The 24,087-nt window shown below is 43.3% G+C and overlaps 1 long non-coding RNA gene across 3 annotated transcripts in view; it reads left to right on the plus strand.

Moving 5' to 3' along the window:
* Positions 1–106: 106 nt before the first annotated feature.
* Positions 107–24,087, plus strand: part of LOC130253842 (uncharacterized) — a 37,972-nt gene continuing 13,991 nt past the window's right edge. For all 3 annotated transcript variants that reach the window (XR_008840623.1, XR_008840621.1, XR_008840622.1), the window contains exons 1-2: positions 107–180; positions 5,429–5,513. This is a non-coding gene — a long non-coding RNA (uncharacterized LOC130253842). The remainder of the gene's footprint in view (positions 181–5,428; positions 5,514–24,087) is intronic.

Raw genomic sequence — 24,087 nt, forward strand, 5'->3', positions numbered from 1 at the left:
CTGGAGACGGCTCTCGGTTCCGCCCTTGGAGCGGGGGTGGGTAGGGGAGACGGGGGAGGGCGCGCGCACCCGGCTCGCGGCGCCTCCAGGCGTCTGTGATTGGTGCGCGCGCGCGCGAGGGGAGCACGAGGCGCTCGCCCCCGGGGCGGGGGCTGAGCCTGAGGGGAGCGCTGAGGGAAGGTGAGAGGGAGGGATGCAGGGAGGGAGAGAGGAAGGGAAGGAACGGAAAGAAGGAGGGAGAGAGGGGACACCTCACGGCGCGCTGTGGAGCTGCCGCCACTGGGTCCGCGGTGATGCGGTGCTGGATCGAGCCGGCACCCCCTCAGGCAGAGCCGGCCTTGCTTAAGGCTGCATAGCGCGCCGGTGTTATTCACTCCGTGACGTGAAACCGAAATATGTGGGGAATCTCCACACTGTACGAAGTGGGTCGCAGCGACCAGCAATATGCTTATTTAAAGTCCTCTGCTTACTGAAAGTTAGCGAGTTACTTAGTTACGGTGTGAGGGCTGGCTCATGCCCGTATGGTAAAACTGGTCTCTCGTGACTCGGGAGAAAGTCGCGCCTCAACAGAAGGATAAAGCTACGGGAGCAAGAATAATGTCTACACGCAGCGCTTTCGAGCTGAGTTTCTTATAGTTTTGGCATTGGAAATGCGCTTTCCTGTTTAGGGGAACGCCAGCACCTGCCTTACGGTCCTTCCCCCGCAGCTCCCGGGTGTGGGAGCGGTGATGTCACTGCCCGCTGCAGAGCCGCGGCTTTCGCGCCCCTCCAGCCCAGCGGGTGGGATTGTCGCCTAATATCTTATGTCACCTCGTCATAAATGAGCAGTAAAGCAATAAATCCATTCAAGCCTTGAACTACCTCTGCACTTCCCTGATTTTTTTTTTTTTCCACCTCCTTTGGCTGTTTACCCTTGATGGTCTTTTTCTGTATACATGAGACTTGCGGCCTCTTGTAATAAAAGTTGTCATTATTGTGGTGATCATTGGTAAAGATGGGGATTGCTGGGTTGTGAGGGAGTTCCTGATAGGCTCCTTCCCTCATCCTTCCCCAAACTATCACCACACGGGCTGCTCTCTCATTCTGTTGCTTGCTTCACTTCGGCACTCTGGTGCTGGAAAATCCCCAAGGAGCCTACGGAATTTCTGGGAAGTGGCAGGAAAGCTCCAGAACTGGCTTTGGAACTGGCTTTGTGCTAGCAAAGAAGCTTCAGCACAACCAAAGCTGTTTTGGCTGAGGCATACCAGACCCTAGTTAAGAGGAAGAGTGATGTATGAGTTAGGGATGCCAAACTGGGACAGAAGAGACAGAGATTTTCTTTTCTCTTTATACTTCAGCTCTTCGTTTGTGAAATAAAATCCTTTAACTTGGGCACAGATTAGGATACTGGAAAGGAGACATGCAATTACTGCTGGAGATAGCTACTCAGGACTGCAGAGGAGTTCTTTCTTTTTCAGGGTCCTGCTCGAGCACCTGACAACATCACTGATGTTGAGTAACTAACAGAAAAAAACATGTGGGAAGAAGTGGTGGAAATAGCAAAAATATTTGCCTTACACACAGGTCCTTCTGTTTCCAAGTGCTCGAGCTTCACACTGGTTTGTCATGACAGCATGAATAACAGGACTTGGTTTCCTTTCCTAATCAGAATTATTTGACTGGTTTTTGTGGATTTTTTTTGGTGGTTTTTGTTTGTTTGTTTGTTTGTTTGTTTGTTTGCTATCAGTGTAGAAAGAAAAGGCAGTAAATTCAGAGAAAAGAAACATTGGTTTTTCCTGGATATAGAGTACTACCCATTTTTATTAGACATGAAAACTCCACCTTGTTGCTACTGGCCATTTCACTGAGAGTTGTTCAAAAGCTTTGCTTCAAAACCTCCAATAATCTCTTCCAATGTATCAGAGAATTTAAAAGGAGATAGGAAAATTATGAACGATTTTTTTACAACCTTTTTATTACAACACACCATTTCTTAGTGTAAGTTTAGCTCGGGTTTCAGTCCTTTAATGACTTCCGTTTTGATAAGTATCCTGGTTCCATGTGAAGGCCACATGCATGTTCCCTTTAGATGTTTGCTCTGCTCATGGCACCATTTACTGGTTTCATGCTTTCTTAGCAGTGAGCAGCTCATAGCCATTCATTGTTGGTTTTACAAAAAGGGTGTAACTCACTTGAAAACAGTTCACTGTGTTTTCCAACAAACATGGTCTCCCTCCTGGGGGTGAGTGGACAACACAATAAAGGCAAGAACAAAATACTCGTAATAGAACTTGTGATAAGCATAAGGTGAATAATCATAAGAGCCTGGAGGTTTAGTTGATATGAAGGCAAATAGATATGATACTTGCTAAAATGACTTTTGTTTCATTATGTCTAAAAGTAAATATTGGTTATTGCTTAAGATGATGGTCATGTTTACATTGTGGGTAGGAGTTCTTTTAGCACTGTACATTTCAAGTGTGGTTGGCTGGATTGGGCAGGAAGTAATGTGGCAGCAGTGGCACAGGCTTGCTCTGACTGAAACCCTAGGCAGCAGTGCCAGGGATATGAAGTGCATGGTCTGAAGGCATGATTCAAAACTCAGTAGAGTATGTGGAAAGATAGTAAAATAAATCTTCTCTTAGCCAAGAAAATTTTCTGCTGTTATCCAAGAACTTGCCCAGTTTGGCTCAAAGCATTCAGGAGGAGCAATGCATCAGTAATTTATACTGCTGTTCCATGCAGTATGCATTAAACAGATAGAATCAGATACTCTCCTTAGAGAGCTCCTAAGATGTGCTTGTCATAAATCTTAAGTCCACATTCAAATAAAACAATTAGGAAAAAAAGAAAACAAAACCGTTTCTTCTGCTTATATGTGCAATATTTTTCTGCTTCTGAGGAGGAATCAATTACAGTTGGGTAATGCTTGTAATCAAATTTAACAAAACTAAGGTTTCTGCTAACTTCAGAATTTATTGAAACTTAAAAGGCATCAGAAGAAAAAACCTTAAAGAAGAGAATTAAGTACTGAATTAGTGGCTCAGAAGCTCCAAGACTGACTGACTAGTTGAAGTACTGAATTTGGATTTGTGAAGCCTGATTACGTTCTCGACAGCAACTGATGTCTGTTTCCATTTAGAAGCACCTTGTTGTTAGGACCAATGCAATATCCTATGCCATGGATTAGTCAATCAAGCAGCCATCTTCTTCAGTAATGGGAAAAGGCAAACGTGTCTTCATGATCCTTATGTCGAATTTTACACCATAGCAAGCAAGCTGCATTAACACACTTTTGTAGCAGACGTGGGTTCTGTATTTATGTTCAACTTCTGTCTCAGTCTAACAGGTTAATTTGATGTAGCATCTAATAAATGAGACCTATTAAGAGAATAATTCCTCAGCTGCCTGTATCCCCTGGATAACCTGGCTTTCAAGCCTGTGAAGGAAGTGCCTGAGATAAGGAAGGTTAGGCCACAGATACACACATAGTGACTAATTCTGCTGTAAGCAAGGTACAAGCTGGACTAAGCTCTCCTTTTCTGGTGTGAGCAGAGCCTTGAGACTTTTGTATGACCTCTGCTGTCAGCATGGAGGGAGACAAAACTGCTCATCACAGAAATCTTCTTCCCCTCAGACAGTAAAACACTTTTTTTTTTGTCTCTGTTATTTACTTTGCCTTCAACTCCATACCATGACCATGTAATCTGTTACTTCAATGGTTGAACAAAATATAATTGTCAGTGAGTCCACTACGTCCTTTGAAGTAATGCAGACACTTTTACAAGTCTTGATGGAAATTTCTATTTTTCATTGCCTTTGAATGCAGCTTTAATCATATATTCAATCAGGAAATAGTCAATCATGTCTCTTGTCTATGACAGTATAATATGAGCCTTTTGTTAATTTATTTGTGTGATTTAGTAAAGCTTATTGGAATATTTTTTCCCATTTTTCTGTAAAACTTGTATACCTGCAGCAAAAGGAATTGCAGTTGGATTGATGCAATTTTATGTGATTTTATTCACACCAATTGCATTGTTACAGCAGATATTTCTTATTGCTCACAAAAAACCAAAGTCTACAATTCTGACTCATGAAGCACTCCATTTTCTTTCACAAGCCTCTCTCTTTTATTATGAGCAGCAGCAGATTTTACTGGCAAGGCCAGATCTGCCACATGGCATAAAGGGAATGACAGGGTGCAGATACTTATTTCATCTGGAAAGCTTGCAGACATCATAATAGTAGTTGTTGATAAATTGTTGATTCTTTATGGAGCAGTAGCAGGTTGATACTGAGTTTGTGAATCTCCTTTCTGAAGCTAGGCTGAGCCTGAGACCTTGATGTGGGAACTGTGCAGTTGTTGCAGTCTGGGTTGGAGCTTGGGGCTGTCCTTGAGTCCCTCAGCCTCTTGGCTTATCTCCTCAGTGCACTGCTCAAAGGGGAGCATTTTGCCATAGCAAAGTTCTCCCAGCCTAGTCCTGCATTCAGGTTGCATGTGGAGCAGGGAGCCTGCTTTTGTTTTTTCCTCTTTGGTTCTACATCTGGTAAAATGCTTGCTGAATATTAAACAAAAATGAAGGCTGCTTTTTCTTATTCTCTGCATCAACGGCCAAAAAAATGCTACTTTGAAAGAGAGGGATTCAGGCAGGTTTGCAGTTGTGTTAGACACCTAGGCAAGACACAGCTGAAAGAGAGGCTGCACAGCTGTCCCCCTTTCCTCTGTGATAGGAAGGGTGGTGGGATCCTGGCAGACAGCATTCTCCTAGATCTGTGTCTCTAGCAAAAATACTGCATGGAAAAATAAACAGTAAGCGGTCTAGGAAGAATAGGGGAGCGTAATGTTTCACCCGAAGCCCCCTTTGCTTGTCCCTTCCTAAAAGAATTTACATCTTCTGTGCTTTGACGCTGTGAGACAGAGAATTTCAGGGTTAAATTTGAGACAATCATAGGTTGTTTTATTCTCCTGCTGTTTTATTTTCTAACACCAAATACTAGAAAAAAACCGAAGTGCAGCTTTGAAGTAAACCTTGCCAGAGCACACAGGGTTAAGGAGGGTAAAGGGGAGGGGTTTACCTTAGGCACTGCTTGGTATTTGTGTCTGCTGTGAATGCAAGGGGTGTGTTCCACCAGAAAGCAGCCCTAGTGAAAGGATAATATGCTCATTCATTTGCTATGTTGGTCTAAGGTAACCACGAAGACCTAGAGCTTGTACCGTGCCAGGTACTCCGAGCAGCACACTAAGATAACATTACCTGGCCTTGGTCCCCGAGAATGACTTTTCCCAGAGTCAAATTGACCAAGCTTTTATTATATTACAAGATCTTACTCTGCACCAATTTGGGTTCATTGAAGAAGTACGTCTTGGGAACTTATTTAGCACCTCAGGTTTAAAAATCCAGTAGTAATAAACTGAATATTCTCTTATGTTTTTTAAAAACTCTAGCCTTGAAACTCCTGGTTGTGACATCTGCTGTGGTACAACAGCAGCTTCAGATGTAGCTGCAACCCACAGAACAATACACCATGACGTGAGTATCACCTTTAAATACAGGCTCTCCAACATCTGCTTTACTTTTGGACGAAAGTCAAACTCCTCCGCAACCCTATCCCAGCTCCTCCCAGCACCACCCCCCCCCACCCCCCCCTCCCCGATCCCAACAGAGTTCAAGAGTGCAGCCACGAAACCTTTGTCAAACGAGATTCTTGTAGCAACCTCCCTCCCCAGCCTGGGGACTGCACAGAAATCCCCTTGCGAGGGAGTCCCTCCCAACGTATGCTCAAAGAAGAAAACAGTTGCTATAGTAACCAGTTCTCTACCTGCGCGGAATTGGCTCGCTCTTCCCTCTTAATCTTCTCTTTTATTAGCTCTGGGCGAGAAGCAGCTCGTCTGGTCAGGGCTGTGCTTGGTTCTGCAGGCTGGAGGAATGCATGGAAGGCACTGAGGGGGCGGGGGTCGTCACCCATCAGGTGGCTATTACTTGCTTAACTTTGCCTGCTGAACAATGTCCCGTGTGAGGGTTGCCAGCACCGTCCTTTTGTGACAGAGCCACCCGAGCTGCAGAGGCACAGGCACTTTGCTTCCCCTTCCTGCCCCAGCTTGTGGTGGAACCTTACTGTTATCTTGTCCTAGAGCAGACCCGCCACTTGCCATCTGTAGCCCTCCTTGCACATCCTTTGCAGCCTCACTGAGATAGATTTCAGTGAAGAAAGAAACTGAATACAGTTTATTTTCTTTGCTAGCAAATTTTTGCAACTCTTCCTAGGGTTAAGAATTACCACAAAACACTGAAAACACTGAGAAAACTCTAAATTATGCTAAATTGTATATTTTCCAATATGTCTGCTGTGGCCAGGCATTAGACTAATAGTTTTCTGCATTATGAATTCCATTGCGGAAGGGTATAGCTAGGAGCCAAACAAACCTGCTGTAAGGAATAACATTCCAGACCCACCTCTAGTTCTGCCTGTGCAACACAGACAAATTGCTTGCACAAGGTGGGGTATGTTCCCCTGACAGCAAGTGGACTCAGGAGGGTATGATGAGGTGACTAGGGAGGGGGAAAAATCCACAAAATTAACTACTGTAGATGTAGTTATGGCCATAAGAGGTTGCAGAGGATTGTGTAGGACAGAGCAGGTAGTGCACTATAACAAGGCACCAGGCACTGTCACTGCTTGTGTTAAATGCTCAGAGCCTGTGTGCTGTGAAGGACCCAAATGCATTGACTGGACACTGGGACAGACTAGGGAGGAGCAAGCCACCTAGAAGACTTTCCTTCTTATGTTCATGTGACTGCCATTACCATGATACTAAACACTCTATATTTAAGTACAACACAATAAAAAGATTCCAGAACATGCCCACGTCAATATGTTGCTTGAACAACAGCTAGTAGTAAAATAGAAATGTTCATACTTTTCTAAAATGTTTCAAAGTCTATTATTGATCCAAATAATGAGGTAGGTCACAGACTAATCTTAAAATGTTTTTGACCTCTAAAATATCTTTTTTTTCCACTCTGTTTTTGCTTGTTGGGCAACAATTTGCTATGCTAAGCATGTACAGCAACGGACTAATAGCAAGCTGAAATAACTGATTTGTGATGGAACTTGCAACTCCAGTACTGCTGGTTATTCAAGCATGGTGCAGTTTCCTTCTATGTTAGGATGTAAAAAGGTGGATTCCAGACACCATAGTTTTGACTCAGGTGCTGATTATGCTTAAGCAATTGGCATAGCTTTTATGGCATCCTGGCAGTTACCCATTTAAGTCAAAGAATAGTTTCTAGCCTGTTATTTCCTCATGGGCCATTAAACCTCTAACAGTCAGCATAAGGAGGTGGCAGAGGGAAGTTTTGGAATCTTTGGGGAGCCAAGCCTGCAGCAATGGCAGCAGTGAAACTCTGCCTGGGGCAAGACACATGTTCTAGGCAAGAGCTTCACCACTTCACCTCACTCAGACCTATTTGTTCCTTGCCAGTGATAACAATTAGTCTGAGGTTAAAGACAGGTCATTGAGTTAGAAAATGATTCCAAATAGACACAGTGTGATTATTCATGGTGAGCTGACTGCCAAAGCAGTGGTCACTGGACTTGGAGCACACACGTGGAGGTAAACACAGGAGGGTCACCAGAATAGAGGTTTGATCATTTCAGGGGCTGGCCGTGTTCTTCCTCACATGCATGTACACACATTGATTTTCAAGTGCTCTAGCCTGAAACCTAGAAAACTACAGGTCTTGTCTGTTTTACACATACACTGACAGTTTCTTTGCCTAACTGATGAGATTTAACTCATATTGCTATTTATAGGAGGAAACACATCACTCTAAATTTTCTGTGCTCATTTATTTTATATGTATATATGTATAAATTCTCCCAAAAGATCAAATAAAAATTTTTAAGTCAGTCCTCTGACCTAGTATCTTTGACTAAGAATACCTTGTTACTGTACAGGACTTTACACTTTCAATAATCTTTTAATTGCCATATTGGCATAAAATGAACGGAGTGGATTTTTGTGTGAAGCACTCAAAATCATCCAGATAAATGGCCTTCCTTCAGAAACAGTCACTGATAATGCCTGGGAGATGAGGGTAACTTTATAGACAGCCTGAGTGATTTCGTGATATGCCTAAACGACCTTAATGTAACAGCTGTAGACTGGCTTTTGACCCCAGAATTAAGATCACTGTTAATTGTTACCAGAATAGTGCTGTACACTACAGAGTTTTTTAATAGTACATGACAGAGCATTTTGAAACACTCATGATAACAATTACTCATGATAACTAGAAAATACAGGTCACCAAGAAATTAATCCAGATTAGAAACCCTCTGAAAAGAGAATGAAGCCCATTGCCTCTTTAAGCAGAGCACACAGTACTCGGTTACAGATATTTAACAGATGTATGAATTAAATGCAACATGATAGAATTAATTTTCCCTTTCCATTCTGATGATAACACGTGCCGACTGAATTTACAAATCTGGTTTGTTATGTATTAACCAGTCATCTGTGAATGTGATTGAGTAACACAGCAGTTGTTGCAATACCAAGACTCCCACATAAATCATGCCTGAGTACTAAGTCAATATTGGTTCAAATATTGATTCCCATGAGAGATAGGGCTGCAGTTGAAGAGGTTACAGGTGCCAACTGAACCACTTCAGAGAGGACTGCTCCCTCCGTGTTCATTTGAGATCGACATCAAAGTGCTTGCTTCAGTTTGGATTCATGAGAACAGAGCGTTTGCCTTCACTTTTGATACTGACACTCTCTATCAGAACCTAGTTTTGATGTGCTAAAATCAAAGGTATCACATCGTGTTTAAGTACTAAGTTATTCAGTTATTTATACTCCAGAGAGATGTAACATCTGGGAAGAGCAGAGGGAGACACAAGAAGTTCTTCTTCATGGGGCACTAAAAGCAGAAAGGGAGGGAGACATGCAGGTATTTTTTCCTGCTTATAGATGCTGTAACAACTGCTACACAAAAATAAATGAACAAGCAGAAAAAGGAATGTGAAGTTAAGGAAACATCGAATATCAAAATGAAAAACTGTCTTCAACACTTTGGAAAATAGGAGCCTCTCATCAGTTTTAGGAAGTTCAAGGGAAAAGGAGTGCCACATCCCATTTGTTTTTACTCTAACAAGAGGTATTGTGAGCCACATCTACACAGGCAATCTGGTTTTCCATTGCAATACAGTGATCTCCCTCACTGAACCTTGAATCCCAATTGCTCTTCTGAGTAGGACAAGCACAGATCCTTCTGCATACATTTCGCAGTTAGAGATTTAAACGAGAATGTGTTTCCCCAGTCTCCTGGGCACTGCTGTCTTGGCAAACCCTTAGGCAGCAGTTAGAGAAAAGAGTGTTTGTGCTCCTTTCCAACCAGTCTGAATCAGTGCACTGCGAATAACATAAGCTAGGTGTTCTAAATCTTCATGTGTTGTAGATACTCATTTTAAGAGTGGCACTATAATTGCAATATTGACTAAAGCAGTTGCTAAGAAAAGAGTTTATACCAGAAAAATGAAGTTCCTATTTTGAGCAATTTAAGATAAGTACATTTACATAAAAACAGCTCAACCTGGCCTACGTCTATCTCTTAGAATAGCTCATTATTTCTGTTATTTAAAGGCACAGAAATCTATGCATTATCTTTCAGACTAACACTCTTTTCTTAATATTTGTAACAACTCTATTGGAATCAATGCTTAGAGCATCACAACACATGAGACATGATATAAGTCGTAATATTTGGAAGTAATTAATACCTAACTAGTCACTAAATTCGGACTAATTAAAATAATAGAATATCCTGAGCTGGAAGGAACCCATGAGAATCATAGAATCCAACTTCTGACAGCATGCAGAGCAACCTAAAAAAAGGCTAAGCAATCTAAGTGTGTTGCCCAAATGCTTCTTGAGTAGTCACAGGCTTGGTGCTGCGACCACTTCCCTGAGAAGAGATGCTCCAGTGCTTGAACACTCCTTCAGTGAAGAACTTTTTTCTAATGTCTAAGTAGTCCAACAAAACATTCTCTATGTGGCATCTTTACTGTGATATGCTTTCCACAATGCCATAGCACATAGCAGAAAATTGTTCCTTGAACTCTGTGCAGACTCTCCTTGCCATGGACACATCCCATGCATGCCAAGCTGAATACTTTTGGCCTGCAGTATGTGCTGTGGTTGAGCCTCCCTATGCTCCATGGAATGAAGAACAGAGCAAATTCAGTTATCTCTCTATTCTTTCTAATTGCCAATAGCTGTAAGACAAAATCCCTACATGTATCATTCCTCAGCATGTTGTGCAATTTTAAACCCTTTCCTTACAAATGTAGTTAGCAGATTGCTCTGAATTGCACAATCAGTTCCTTTGTCCACTGCTTGACAAACTAGTGAAGTGTTAAGGACCGTTTTTGCTATTGCAATCCAGCTGCTGTAGCCAGTGGTTCCCAGCTCGTTGCAGCCATAATTTTTCCCCCTATATCAGTGGCAGGAATTCAGTTTGCTAGTCTTCTTCAAAATAAGCTTCGTTTTTGGGACAGGATTTAGCCAGGTGGAGGTCTGCCTTAACTTCTCTTCAGACTTTGACATGGGGCTGGTAAATCCACCACCTTGGAAGAGCAAAGGACCTCCAGCAGCAGCATATAGGACCTCTCTGTTGTGAATTCCAGTAGGACATCAGGGATCTCAGCTATACAGCTCACCAAAACATGTCACGCCTCACAGCCAGACATCTGATGATGCATGGAGTGATTCCTTGCTGCATCTGGGCAGGAGGATGAGAGTGACCACAGCACGCTTTCCTCTGCATATCATGGTGGGATCTGTGCCCCAGCTGCCTGGGAAAGCTTGTGCTGCCATTTGGAGAAATGCCAGCAGCAGATTCAGAGGCACCTTGGAGAACCAAAGGTGTGTGGTACCCAGCAGAATCACAGCTACATTGGACATATGCTGAAACAACTAATTTAGGAACTAACTTCAGGAAGTGCTGCTCTGGACTCGATGTACACCTTTTCTGCTGAGAAAAACAAAAGATCTCTTGAGCCACTTTGCAGTTCTCAGTACCACATGGGAGCAGAGAAAGTATTGTAAGCAAGGTGTGACTGATTGTTATATCATTCCCTCTCCACCCTTCTCTAGTGCTGGGTTCAAGGGGGTAGTTTTGTACCAGTGACACAGCCAGTACTTTATGTATAGGATTTTCTCCTACCTTCTCAACAATAGCATATAAGAGTAGCGTGCTTTCTGGACATGCTAAATATCAAAATACTCTATCTCAGCAATTGGGTCTGCTATGAGAAATAATTCTAGCTCATCAACCATTTAAAGCAAAAATTATTGTAATTACAGGTTTGCACAAGAACAGGAAAAAATCCAACTCAATTTTGACTCCAAGCACAATATCTGTAAGATTCCTGTCACTCGGAGATTTCAGGACTGTCTTACTGAGAATTCAAAGAATAAGTTCTTCCAAACACAAGTCTTTAATTTGCTTTCTTATTCCTGCACATAGATTTTGCCACACATTGTTTTGCAAGGCTCTTTGAAACCTACATTTATGCTAAATGAAGAGCTAGTGGATAAGATTTTTTCTTTGTGGAATGATGAAAAAGCCCATTTAAACTTTCGTAAGACATTTCCTTCTTTTATGTGTAGCGTAGTATGCCAAGGCTATGGCTGTCAAGGCTATTGCTAAGAAAGTTTTGATTCAGGAATGAATAACTTGCTTAGCACACTGACAGGGTATGCAGGATGTCAGTAAAGTGCTCCCCATGCAGAAAGTTTGAAGTGTGCAGCTATCCTCTTGTCTTGTGACAAGAGAATTTAACAGGAAGACAATTCCCCTCCTCCTGGAGGTTCATTGTTGAGAACATGACAACTAAACCACAGCCACATAGCATGTCAACAGAAGAGCAGAACCAGGTCAACTCTTCCATGTCATTAGCCTATTTGGCTTGGGCCATCCTGTATTTGTCTTTAGAAGGACACCAGTGTCCCCCTACCTGCCTAGCCATTGCTGTTCCCTGGCACAGTCCCAGCAATCCTGTTATCCCAAGGAGGTGAGAGGCAGAGGTCCAGCAGTGATGGCACCAGGCTGGGTCAGGCCATTCTGGCACTTGTGCATGACCAGTCTGTCAATACAACCTGAGGGGTGCTGCCAATCCTGCCTCTTGCTGCCCTTCAAAATTTCTCCTCGTGGCTGCATGGCTGCATGCCACAGAAAGACACTGCTCAGTTAAAGTTCAAACTGAATTTGTAGCCAAAAAAAACAAATAGGGTGACCTCAAAAAACAAAAATAGAAGTGCTATGCATTACCTGCCTTCCTAGAAAACCCAGTTTCCATCATTTGTACCTACTGGCAGGCCTCACAGGAAGCTTCAGTTTTGTAAGGCTACACAGTCCAGCAAGCCAGTCCTGAAACAGATGGCTTGCTGCCTGCAATGTTTTGTCCCCCACACTACAGGGGTCTGTTACACCTATTTTTCCCCATCAAAAAATTATCCACCTTTATGTAAACTTGGTAGAGTCACAACCTGAAAAGGATTTTTCTTGTTCTTAGTAGGTTTTTCATTCACACTCTTATTGTGATCTACATCTTCCTTTCATCACAGTGCAGAATGACTTGGGTCTCAGGATCTTCCCTGGAATTTTATTACACCAAGGGTGGGATTTCACCACAGACACCTGCATCTTGATTCACCCCAAAATCCTGTGTGCACTCAACAGCACCAGGGGTGAAGTTTACCTAACCCTGAAAATTCTTCAAACAACTGCTAGTTTCTTTCCTTTGGCTATTAAAGGAACCCTTTGGCTAGCTTGATGTTCACCTCTACTTTGCAGATACCTAGAATGATGATGTACACCATGAAAAGTGACTCTGAATTCTGTCTGAACAGGATTTACCCTCCTGATTATTTTCTCACTGTTCACACATATGAAGGGAAGGCTAAGCATGCCAAGAGCATGCTCTTTTTTTCTAGTAGAAGGGCCAGACTTCCTTTTGGTTTGTAGCTTTTGCAGCAAGGTTTCTTTCTTTTAAAGCACAAACATATGAGATTAGAGCCACCTAAATTCCGTATAGTCCTCAACATCTTGGATGAGACAGTCTCTGTTATGTCCTTAAAGAGCATTTGCACTCCAAAGAGATGCAAAGTGCTCACACAAGAATCAGTCCATGTGTTTTCACAGTTCTGGCCCTTACAGGGTCTTTTTGGTCAGACACATCATTTGTCTTCCTTGGTTTAAAACTTGGCCACTTGTTTGTGATAGGGTCCCCTTGAAATGACACAAGACTGCCGCGCACACACAGAAGAAGAGGTAGCAACTGCTAGAGGCAGCAACACAAAGCTGAGAAAAGTCTACCATGTCCTAAGGATGAAAGCAATCTAGGACAGATTTGCACTGGGAGGGTGGGAATGTGTGTTGGCCTGCTGGGAAGAGGGCAGAGGGCTTGTTTTTAGATGATGGTCAGGATTAGGTAGACCAGGTTGTTTGGGGAGGGATGAAGGTGTCTGTGTCTCTTTGTTTCTTCAGAAAAGAGCTAGAGAAATATCAGAATCAGCACAAAGTTTGAGCACACATTCTGCAAAGACAGAAAGGATGGTATTTTCTGGTTTAGCCTAGTTGTTGCTTTTGGCTGATAACCAGTAAAAATAAAACTTTACTGTTATTATTACCACATTTGAGAGAACAGTGTGAAGGACAATCCTGCCACTAGAGAATAACACAGGAGAGAATCTAATAGCTCCCTCCTATCCTTTTCTCTTAGACTGTGCTAAAATGATAACACTTCCTTATCTGCAAACTAACAATAGCTCTGCAGCAGCATAGGAAAGTTAAACAAGCCTTGAGTCAAGGGGATGTAGAGATTACCCCTAGGCACTGACTAAAGCTATAGACGACATACTCTTCTGAGGAAAAAAATCAACCTGAAAAAAGAGCAAGTTTTGAGGTGCTACCTAAAACTGTAGTCTTGTGACTCATCATGTTCCACCTTCAAATATCTTCCCCAGGTGCTGGTCACAAGCTAGCAAGACCACAGACATGAAATGTTTTGCCTTTAGATCAGAATGTATCCCCTGTCAATAGCAGATAATGCTCTAGCAGTGGATTTCATCCATGCAACAACAAAAATAGGAAAGAAACCCTGACATTGAGCCAGCCATCAATAGACAGGCACTGCATGGTGACTGAACTAATGTGCCCTCAGGAATTGTCCTGCTATGGAGAGGTTTCCTGCACATAGCAGGGCAAGGAAGAAGTAAACTGGGAAATTTCTGATCTTTTATTTATGTTCACAATCAGGTAGTTTGCAGCTGAATGGTAATTTCTTTCAAAGCATTCTTAAAGGAAAGATAGAAACGTAGCTTGGAGCATGTAGTTTCCTTGCTAGGACTGCATTAACTCTGAATAACTCTGCTGCACTGCATCATGCTAAGCAGAATAGAATCCTTCTACTTCTTAGAAAGCTTTTGTGCTTCTAGTTACTGAAATCACAGACAATATACTTTGCATTGTACTTGTATGGTTCTCCTTTCATGCCACATAAACTTACTTCAAATATTACAGACTTCTGAGGAGGGCTTTGTTCCAAGATATACCTTTTAAAATGTTCTTAGCCTTCCTCTCTGTAAGGTGTGTGGTGTGTTCTCCCACACCCACCCTTTGGCCTTGAGAAGCCAGTCCCTTAACAAGCCACGCCACGCTCTGTTTGTTTTAGTAATTCTTACCCAAGGTCTTTATCTTAGAATCCTGTTTGTGCAGCTTTGGACAAGATTCAGTACTTGGAGGGGAGGGTGAGCGAGGTGGGAAGGATTTTTTAGTGCCTTTAGTATTTAATATGTTATCTCACCTGTGACTATTAAGTAGATGATTTACAAGCTTGTTGACACTGAGATGGTGTGAGTTTCTGCCTCTTTACAGTAGATGCAAACACAACTTGAAAGAGCAGCTGTAAGAGGGGTAGGGGCTACAGGGAACTATGGTTTCCAGCCTGTGCACAAAGAACCCAGGAAGTCTTTGGAGAAAACACCGTGGTGGGTAGCACACTGCAAACCCTTCACCTGCTCCTGGCAGGTCTGTTCACAACAGCAGCACACTAAAATGACATCCATCTTCTCTTGCAGGTGCAAATTTACAGCTTAAAGTGCTACTTAGACTATTCACACAGTGAATCTGCTAATGAGAGTTGTGTATCAGTCCCTGACCAGGACACACTTGCCAAGGCCAGGCTGCTGCAGCCTGAGCAGCATAAGCTGCTGCTGTGGGAGCTCAGCAGCACAATGCAGGAATGCCTGGAATGTTTCAGTCAGCAGGTACTTCAGAGATCCTTCTCTAGTAAATGCCTGCATTTCTCATAGACCTAATCCCCCAGCCTACTGCCTCTCTGAGACAGTAAAAGTGGGCTCCCTCTTCTCATCTCCAAGCCCCACACAAATCAAATTTTTCTCTCCAGCTCCAGTGTTAACCCCATCTCTCCTTTGTGAGGCAAAATAATGGGAAATGAAAATTCCGTAAATCAGCAACATACCAGTGTCTTTCCAAACATGCTGTGGGTCTGGATACAACCCTGAAAGGCAGGCTGCTTTTAGTGGATGATCCCCTCCATAGCTATGGGCCGAAATGCTTGCAGCCCATCAATTCAGCAGCTTCCAACAGCTAGAAAAAGAAGTTGCTCATCTGCCTGTTTTAGGCAAGAAGAACTGTCATAGTTTTAAAGACCATTTCTGCTTTTGTATTAATCCTTCCTATACTGTCTCCATATTCCCCTACCTATCCTGAAACACCTTGCAGGTACTATGAGTTAAATTTTCTGATGAGTACTTCTCTGATTTCTCATATCTTTTAAACTTCCCCCTTCTGCAAACCAGTGCTTGGTAAAAGACCTTTGTCCCCACCACACTAATCACCAGCCCAGGATATCAAGGACTTGCTCTCCCATGTCTGGGGCTCTTGTGGGAAAGAAGGAGATACAGTATGGAGCCTTCTTTAATACATCCTAAAAATGCTTCCTGAATTATTCCAGCTGTGAAATACCTCTGTCCATTGGATTAATTCTTATCATTTCTGGACAGATAAAATGACTGTCAAAAAACATCTTTTACTCATTTAGAATTGGTTAAGAAACTTCACTTCTAGAAGGAAAGAATGTAAATCACTGTAGCTGGCACTTAAATCGACAGGAAGGGTAGAGGTGTCAATTTGAGGGGAAATGAAAGCAGGGCTAGTTGCCAATATAGCAGTGTAAACTTCTGGAAAAACACCAATCAATAACATTTCCTTTCTTGTGTCCAGGTTCACTTGTCTTACTTGAAACAAGATGCCTTCAACCAAACCAAACACCTCAGGTTCTATACCACCATCTGCTCCACTAATGAGATTTATGTTAGGAACACATGACCAGGGACAGCTGAACCAGCTATTCCAAAATACCTTTTAGCCACCCTGTGCAAATAGAGGTCTCCTAGGTAAGCTGTAGATGCATATCTTGCACACAGGTAGGATATGCAGTGTTTTCTGAAAGAAGAATTAAAGCAAATGTCAGTGTTTCCTACACAGTGGCAGGCTTGCTGAATATAAAATATTAATTTAATATATAAATATGAGAGGAAGGAAGAAATCAATTCACTTAACTCTAATTTTTTCTATGCTGGCAATCTAGTAAAATCCAATAATCTCGTTGTTTAAAGCAGAGATTCCTCCAATGTTCAACCTATTCATTGTTACTGTTGACCTATAGCACTGGCAGGGGGCAGCTCAATCCTTCCCAGGCATATAGGGCATGGAAAGGCTCCATTTCAGTATCATGAAACCCCTCATGAGACAAGCTGCTGCTGCCTGGGGCTCAGCAGAAAGCCCCTCCAGCAGTGGAGGATCCCCTCCAGCAGATGAGCAGCAGCAGTGTTAGAGACAGGCAGAGCTGCAGTCCTGAGCTGAGGAGCCTGGGTACCAAACCTGCAGCCCCAGCACTGCTGAGAGGTGGGGTGTCACTTCCAGCTGGAACGTCCAGGACTGTAGTGTGCCAGACAAGCTGCCCTGGCCAGGTTTCCCAAATACTGTACCCAGAGACAGACTGAACAGAGCATGCCCTACACAGAGAACATCCCTGTTGTGCTGCAGCTATTCCTCTGGGACCCAATGTCACACACAAGTCCTGAGCAAGGGGAGAAATCCATCTGCCAAAGACACATCCAGAGAAGCTGTGAACTGCAACAGGATGGGCAGCGCCTGGTCACGTGCTTCCTGTTCATTTTGTACTCCTGTAGGCAAGAGGATCCATCCTCAACTTTTCCCTAAAGCAAAGCTGAGTAATGGGGCCCTGCCTAGATTGCTAAAGGGAAAGTAGCGCCTGTCCTCCATGTGCACTGGAATGAACTTCAGGAAAATGGTAAAAAACAGCCACCTGAGCTCTTGCATAGCATTTCTAGGGCCCAAGAGAGAGTTACATCAGCAAAAATAGGGCAGCTTCAAGGTTTTATTAACTCAACAGTGCACTGACAGCCACACTACAGGCTTTGGTGAATCTGCCAAGTGTGTGGTGGAGTTGGTAGGACAGATTTCACTCAGTGTCTCAGTGGGTCTGGTCTGCCACTGACTAGAACTTCAAAGAAAATGAAAAATGTTACCTGCTCAGACTAGCTTGCATGAATGGTGCCACAAACTTTAGAGGAGGAGTTAATTTGACATGTCTTAACTTGTAGAGAGAGAGGAATTTCCTTTAAATCATTATTGCTCTACCAGCCATAAAAATCTCAGATTTCTGTTTGTGCATGACACTTCTTCAAACAAAGGATATACTGTATGTATGGTTAAAATCCAGACCCTGGGAACTGCAAAACTGACTGTGTCTTCTGAAGAAGTAGCTTCAAGACGAAAACCCAACTTGGGAGAAAGGGCAAAATTTTTCACAAAATTGGGAGAAGAAATAAAAAAGTCCCTTACTCTTGTATTTCTGCTTTCTACCACGTAGTGTGTATGTTTCAGTCTTTCACTGCATGAGAAAATGGTTGCACAGTCGCCTGGAAATCTCAGTGCAACGTCCCTCTGCTTCAGCACAGTTTAGTCTCGTTAATCTTTCCAAGGTCTCTCCTTTCCACTGTCTGTTGCCCTTCCTTCTCCTGAGCCATTGCTGTCTGTTATTCTCTCCTGCCAAGGTGACTCTTACCTCTGTTCTTGTTCCATTCTTTCTACCTCTCCCCTTCTCTTGTTACCATCTTTAATGCAAATGCCACCCGCTTTCTCTGTTGTCTCTTGCTTACTCATCCAGTCTTTATCCCTTTCCAGAGCAACTGAAAGGCAGGAACTTGCTAGAAATAGGAGAAACACCAGCTTTCAAACCTGGCTACAGGACCAATGTTTCTGCTGTCCCTCTTAAGTGGAAGTCTTTGCTAAGAGATTTTGCCTTTCTGCTCTGGGTGAAGACACTGTGTTCTCACATAGTGTCTCAGTTTGTAACAAAAAGGTTTGTACACGCTGACTGTAAGAGCAGAGGAGAGACAGAACAGGAAGGGCTGGGAGGTTGTGTTCAGTTTGAACTGCAGCACACTATACTTCCAACTGGGAATAAGGGCAGTCCATGGTGTCAGCTGCTCTGTTTCTGATACACAGCTCAGGAGACTTCAATTTTCCACAGCCCTAGTTCAGCAGGTAGCATGACATATGCACTTCTGCAAATGCCAAAGCAGACAAATGATGCTCACTCACAGGCAGTGGTCTGACTATTGATATTCCAAAATTAGAGATTCAGCTCCATGCCTGCACACTGAGTGCAGCAGTTTAAAGCACCATTGCCACCCTTGCTGCATAGTTTGCTCTCTGTGCATGAGTGACATAGGGTGTCCTCTCAGTGCCCCAGAAGCAGGACAATAGCATAGGATTTACAGAGCCTGAGGGAATGATTTGCTGGAGAATACAGTGTTGGCCTGGTGCCACTGCCATGGAGGTCAGGGTCAAATCAGCCATTGGCTTATGAAGCAGCTGGTACTATTGAAAAATGGCACCCCTGGGCTCTGTGAACTTGGGCTGCTTTCTCTATCCACAGTAGAATTGAAAACATCTTTCATCTGCAGCACTGTGGAGAAGATGGGCAGCAGAGAAGAGCTATCTAGACAATTGCCCTTTTCTCCCTAATAGCACTTGGAAATCTGCCCTTTAACCAGACTCCAACACAAACTTACAAAATCCCAACCCTTTAAACAGGAACTTCTTCCCTACATAGATGTGCATGCAAGTAAAAGTGAGAGAGCCCAACAGTTGTCAGAACCCACCTAAGGCCACATACAAAACTTTAGTTGAACGTAGATTCTTGTAAGAACGTATCCTGTTTGGTAGTTTTTCTCCACATTTAAATAAATGCCCAGACTCAAGCAAAAAGGGACACAACAAAAATCCTGGGAGACCCACTATGCAGGATTGTTGCAGTATAGGCATCACTGTTTGCTTTTAGATACAGACATATCCAGGCACTGCAATGCCAGCAAGTAGAAGGAACATCTGAAAATAACTTTCAAACTTAAGATGCACAATTTAAGTAATGAAACATGGAAGCAAAAAGCTAAAAGGACACCAAAATGAAGCCTAAAGAGACTGATCAACATCTACAGACAAAATCTGCTGCATATCCAGCCTTAACAGGAAGCAGGAATTCCTTGCCTAGGGATGTCTTCTGAACAAAAATGTTATATGACAGAGATTATAAACTGTCTAAGAGTCTTGTCCCTTGGATGGTACCAGGCAACAGGTCTATGCTGAGATGGCAAAATGAAGTAATACATGCAGTTATCTCAGAACATATTATAAGGTTGGAGGTGGTATTGGTATTTATGAGGTAGAGATGGCATTTATATTGAATTTCAAGTCATGCTTTTTTCAATAAAAATGTAATTCTGTGACCCTACAGTGATTCTTCAGCTGTGGAGGTCCAGAGTCTAAGGTCAGGCCTTCATAAATGGGAATTTACTCATGCTCAGCTGACTCTGATGTTGCCCTTTGAATGGACACATCAATGATATGAGTTAAGCTGCCTCACCCACTTCCATTCACCTCCTTCCTTTTTTTATACCATATTGTGAATGCTACCTAAAAGCAGAGATGACAACTCAGACCGGCAAGAGTGAACTTTGGCTGCTGTGTGAAATGTTTACCCTGACCGCTGTGTCGTGTCACCCAGCAGGCTGCAAAATCAACATGAACTACATGATCTGATGGTTCAGAGAACACTCACTAACAGGGACAGAGCAAGCTGTCATACTCCAACTAGTGCCTTATGAACTGCAACACTGCTCAGGTGTAATATACCCCTCCACCCAAAGAAAGGACACACACAGCTTTACATCTCAAATCCTACTGTGTTCATGCACAGAAAAGGGGATGTAACTATGGCTTACATACTGTTAAATGGGAGTGGAGGGGACTGCTCACAACACAAGGTTTTTTCAGGTACTTGCATGGCTGCTTGTACTAACTTAAAAGAGGCTATACTCTTAAAAGTGTACCCTGTTTCAGGGTGTAGCTCTAGAATAGCAGTCTCCTAGGAGTGCTCTTAACACTGATACCTTGCACTGTCCTCAATCTGTCCTTCAGAACTCTGCCCGATGCTCTCTGGAAAATTTCCCAGTGGTTCAGCTGACAGTAGCATTAAAAATCACAGCATGTGTCTGTAGTCTTCTTTGTATCAGACATTCAGAGATAGCACACTGCAGAGATGCAATTGTTGCAGCTATGTGCTCTTAAAAGACTGCATCTGTCTCAGGGAATGTCTTTACCAGAGATGACCATCTCCAAGCAGACAGCTGCAGATCTCATCCAGTGAAAACAGTTTATTCCCCTAACAGCTATATAACTTAAAGTCTTTGCTGCAAAATCCCCTACTCAAGTTTTGCCCTTAATTTGAGGGTCATCCATGCACAAAACCTCTTATATCTTTCCAGAGGCACACCACAATAAAGAGTAATACTATTATTCATGCCAGTCACTGCCACGACAGCCTCCCTGGCACACTAGTTTCCCAGGAATGCTGTTGAACAGACACCTTGTGCAGTCCTCCTCATCTTGTCCTTGAGAATTCTGCCCATTATTGCTTGGAAATTTTCCCAGAGTGGTTCAGCTTACAGCAATGCTAAGAATCACAGCATGCGTCAGTAGATGGTTTTATATCAGGTGCACTGGGATACAATGCAGCAGAGGCTTGAGTATCATAAAGTTAGCTCTGTTATATTCCTCCCTTTTGGTTATGAAGAAAAAAAAAAGTAGCCAAGGAAGGAATAAATAGTGAAGCAAGTCAACAAGAAACCACAATCCATTCCTTAAGTGGTAACCAGGCTACTGTGCTTTGGAACTTTTCCTGATACAACAAAAGACACCATGAAGACAGGAACTTTGGCAGCAGTGGTTTTGAACTCCACAACCCCCAACTTTCCACTGTTTTTCTATGCATATGTTACTGGAAATATGATCATCTGCTAGGGAAGCAGTCAATCTCCAAATGGAGCAGCATCAGCAAGCCTCTGAAAGTTACTATTGCTAGAATAAAAAGGAGATTTTCAGCAAAGCAGCCCTAAATTCCTGAATTAACCGATGGCCTCCTTTGCCTGACCACTGTCACCATAGTGACCACAAGAACTGCTGCTGAGCCGAGCCACTGCCCTGTGGATTGGGACGGAGGCGAGCGGGGCGCCGTGATGGGAATAAAGTGGCTTTGACTCAGGGACCAGGCATGGGGATGTGGGCTGAGGGACCAGGCACTGGGAGCAGCCTTGGGCATACTGTGGTGGGAAAAGTGGCTTACAGAGAAAAGAGATGCAATTCCTGCCCAGAAATGCGAGCCTCGAAGGGCCAGAGCTCCCAGAGCAGTGGCAAGATTACCAGAGGAGTTAGAAGGTGAAACAAAAAGAGTTGATGAAGATGCATGAGGAGAGAAGGCACTGACAACAATACAGCAAAGATGGTTAAGCTGGAGCTGGAATAAGCAGATTCACCCTTCCTCAACATCATTTGTGTGGACTGCTCCCTCTCCTGGGGAAAACTTGGCCAAAAAGAAAAAATAAATCACAACCCAAACCGAACGCAAGCAAATAAAGCTCCCCCAGAGTTCACAGGCACACAGGCCCCCTGCTTCCAGGTTCAAGTTGCAGAGAGCAAGGTGCAAGACCCCTGTGCTGCCCTTCCCAGACAGTGTCCTGGTTGCAGGAGCCCAGGGTGGTGAAGCCAGCTGTGACCTCCATACTCGTGCACAGCTAAGCCCTGCTCCAGGCTGCACAAACAACAGCAACACTCCTCCCTGCTTGGTGCTGCTTCCAAGCACCACTCAGACCATCCTCCACTTTCAAACCTCTGGAGTTGTCCAGTGGCGCAACAGGCGAGGCTCCAGGAAACAGTGCTTGCAAGCACTTTTCAGAGTGAATGCTGGAGTACAATTTCCTCTTTGCTGGGAATTGTACAGAAATCACCACTTCCAGTCTTTAGTGCTGGCAAGGACTGACGATTTTTAGCCACAGAAATAAATTTTAGAGTCTGTGAGTGAGGAAACGGAAGGACAACCTTGAAACATACTCTCATGGTGAGAAATATTCACCACTTATTTAATCTTTGCTGCTTTAGGATTCCAAAGTCCAGTTAAAATCTTTGCAGTGAAGCTAGCTCAGAAGATCTTGCAATAAGATTAGAACCAGCTGGTAAAAAATGACATGTTACTGCAGCCAGTAAATACCCACATGAACCAGCCCTAGAGAGGTGAAAGGCTGTGCTGAGCTTAACAGCTCATGAGCATATATCAGACTGGCTGATACTGGTGTATGAGCAATGCCTCTTCCTTTCCCAGCTGATAACCTCTGATGTGGAAAAGTGATGATTTAAATGCATACAATTCAAAATGAGAAAATAATTATTTCCATTTTACAGAGAGGAGGACAGACTTGCCTGTAAACAGAAAGCAGTGACAGAGTGTAAAAAAACCACAGCCAAACAGAAATACTTTCTGAAACCTTGGAGTTTTACCAAAGTCAACTACCTTGTCTACTTGCACGTGCTACGACAGCTTTGTGGAATCTTTCATCCTAGTGTTGCAAGGATGTAAAAAAGCCTTGCTTGAGTCTTAATGATCTTTGAGAGTTATCATATGATACCACGTCAGGCAATCACGCAATCAGCAAAGGTCACAAGACACACAGCCATTCCTCTTGGCTTTACAGCTGCTTTCCACAGCCAAGACTCCTCCTTCTTACACCATTTTCAAGTCAAGTGCAGCAGCATTCCTGCCTGCCAAGCACTGGGGATCCCTGCCATAAGTCAGGCCCTGTAAATTTTTGTGTCTACAGGTGCCAAAAAGAGAACCATAATGGACTGGCAACATCTTATTAGTCTAAATGGATTCTTACTGGCTGCAACTGCACCTGCTTGGCAACATAAAAGAGGTGCAAGTCTCATTTGTACAGATATGATAGGTTGGGGCAGAGGTGAAAGCTTTTCCAAAAGACAAAATCAAATGTAGGAAAGTAATTGTTGCCCTATATCTTCTACAATCTAAAAGAAAATAGAGGTGTTCTAATTATTTTACTGTTCTAACTATGTGAGATACAAGGCTCATAGTACATACTTAAAAATTTGCATAACTAGGAAAAGTCCTTGTCCTGAGAAGCTTATAGTTTTACTGGACTGAAAGGCTTTATTAAGTGATGGGCAGAATCATCTCTGTTTTGCAGACAGATCACAGATCAGAGCCAGACTTCAAATGCTTCAGTGATGTGTAAGGCAAGTCTAGTAAGGCCAGTCTGAAGGAAACACAGGAACAGAATTAATAAATATAAGCTGGGAAAGTTCAGGACTATAATAAATAATACCCAATGCAACCTTCCCTGAGCAATACAGCCAAGGAGTCTTAATTCCCAGGCACTCAAACTCTCTCCTTTCCCAGAGACTGCCCCACTGCTTCTGGGAATGCAGCATGGAATGGCAGCACGGGATGGCTCAGACTCCACAGTGCACAGTGCTGTGCTTGTCACCAACCCACCTTGATCACAGATCATGTGTGCAGACTGGGAGGGCTGCAGACCCCTTCTGCCTCCTCAGTCTGCTACTTCTGGCAGAG

This window comes from Oenanthe melanoleuca, chromosome 5 (assembly GCF_029582105.1).
Source record: "Oenanthe melanoleuca isolate GR-GAL-2019-014 chromosome 5, OMel1.0, whole genome shotgun sequence".
NCBI classification, from domain to species: Eukaryota; Metazoa; Chordata; class Aves; order Passeriformes; family Muscicapidae; genus Oenanthe; species Oenanthe melanoleuca.